This window comes from Penaeus japonicus, unplaced genomic scaffold (genome assembly GCF_977035675.1).
Source record: "Penaeus japonicus unplaced genomic scaffold, GWHDUDI00000001_assembly GWHDUDI00000030, whole genome shotgun sequence".
Taxonomy (NCBI): Eukaryota; Metazoa; Arthropoda; class Malacostraca; order Decapoda; family Penaeidae; genus Penaeus; species Penaeus japonicus.
In genome coordinates, this window is record NW_028234432.1 from 27,398,032 (window position 1) to 27,400,531 (window position 2,500).

Here is a 2,500-nt window from a genome sequence, read left to right on the forward strand (position 1 = left end):
ATTATATATCTATAATGCAAAGTTTTCTGAAGTTATGCGATTGGTTTCGAGAACAGGACAAAGATATTCACTTTAGGCAGGGAAGAACCCTAATGGATTCGTCTTAGAGAATGATTACTTTTACGGTTTGATTCGTCTTTGTTTGATTTTTAAATTCTTTCAAGTTCATAATTTCGTAACAAAACTTTTCAAAAGATATCCCGAAATCCAAATGATAAGAGCTTCTTCTCCTTCCTCTTCTCTCTGCTTTTCCCATCTGTCCTCTTCAGTCAGATCAGCCGCTCTCTTATCTTCTCTCAGCGCATCCATGGATCTCCTCTTAGGCCTTCCTCTCTTTCTTCTTCTCGATGGTTCCATACCTAACATCCTCTTCTCGACATGTTCCCCTTCTCTCCTCATCAAATGGAGGGACTACCTTAACCTTGCCTCATTTGCTTTATTTTCAAACTATTTCACAGGTGTTGTTCCTCTTATATATTCATTTCTGATTTCATCCTTTCTCGTTACCCTCAGTGAGAACCTTAACATCTTCATCTCTGCCTCTTGTCACTTGGTTAGAGCTACTGTTTCCAAATCAAATCTCCGAATTCTTTTGTCACAGATCACACTGCATGTCGCAACCTTTCCAGGTTAGTTTCAACTTCCTCTCTAGTATTTCTGCAGAAAAGTATGGCATCGGCAAAATAACATGGACCATGGATACTCCTGTCTAATACCATCAGTCATTCTGTCCATAATTATTGCAAACAGGAAAGGGCTTCGAGCTGATCCCTGGTGCAATTCCACCTCTATGCTAAGCCATTCCGATGTTCCGACCGCACATCTCACTGCGGTTAGACTGTTCTCGTACATATCCTGCACTTCGCTCACAAGCCATACCGCAATTCATCTCTTTGCACCCTAAGAGCTAGCCCCCTAGAATTGACAATAATAATAACAATAACACTCCTATATGATAGCAATACCAATAACAACAACAATAACAACGACAAGTACAAAACAACAACAATATCGGTAAAAATAAAGACCTCCTTTCCTACCAACCAGCAAACTTTTTCCTCTCGCATTCTTGCCCTAACCTCATCTCTTTACCGAAAACTAACCACGCTCTTCTTGTGCGTTCTTGCAAAGGAATTTATCCCCGTCTTCCACCAACGTTCTCATCATCCTTCATCCTATTCTTGACGCAACATTAAGCGCCATGCCTATCAAGGTTATCACAGGGAATTACAACACGGCATCCCGCGCGCCATTAGCTGTTTCTTGTGATAGCGGTCCTGTGGTGTAATGAAGGCTTTTTTTTCTTTTTTTTATGATGTGTGTGTGTGTGTGTGTGTGTGTGTGTGTGTGTTTTTATGTGGGAGAGGATTGTGTATATGTGTTAAGGGAGTTTAGGTTGTGTGTGTATAGAGAGGATGAGAGTTGTATGTGTGTAGGGTATGGGAGGGTTTTGTATGTGTGTGTGTGTGTGTGTGTGTCTACAAGTTTGTCTATAGAGAGAGAGTGTATAATAGCAGATAACAGGATAATTCTACACTCATTCCCAGCCGAGGGTTTGAAGCTTCATCTAAGATAAGTAGGCCTACACAAGTAGCAACAAAGAAGAAAATAAGAATTCCTAAAATTACGAAATATCACACTTTCTGAGAGTTTGATAGAAAAACCCGGAAAATCAGACAACGTTCCACAGATATATATTTTATATAATATATATATATTTTTCTCAGCAGATCTCCTAGAAGTCAATTCATACTCATAAAAAACTCTTTTACTGACTGCATCATTTATAAGTTCCCTAAAAAGGTGAGATAGAGAGAGAGAGAGAGGGGGGAGGGGAGAGAGAGAGAGAGAGAGAGAGAGAGAGAGAGAGAGAGAGAGAGAGAGAGAGAGAGAGAGAGAGAGAGAGAGAGAGAGAGAGAGAGAGAGAGAGAGAGAGAGAGAGAGAGAGAGAGAGAGAGAGACAGAGAGAGAGAGACAGAGAGAGACAGAGAGAGAAAGAAAGAGAAAGAGAGAGAGGGAGAGAGAGAGAGAGAGAAAGAAAGAGAAAGAGAAAGAGAGAGAGAGAGGAAGAGAAAGAGAGAGAGAGAGAAAGAGAGAGAGAGAGAGAGATATTGGTTCACGGACTCTTTTTTTCTTTCTTTTTTTTTTGTTTTGTTCTTGTTGATATCCGTTTTCTTTTCTCTTTATTTTTTTTCTGGTAATACGATGATTTTTTACCTTCGATTTTTTCGACGCTGACATGTTTTCTTTTTCCTTTAGATTTTTCCTCCGGTGACTTCCTATTTTCTTTCCCATTTTTTTTTTCCTTTCTGTTTTTTCTTTCGATTCCCCTTTGATCTCCCTTCCTTTTTATCCTTTGATCTTTCTCCGTCGGCTTTCTCTCTTTTCTCTACGTATCCCTTTGATTTCCTTTTCATTTTTGCCCGTTATTTCACTCTTCTTCTCCCACCCCCCACACTTCCCCTTTTCCATCTACCAATTGTTCTCATTCAAGTACAAT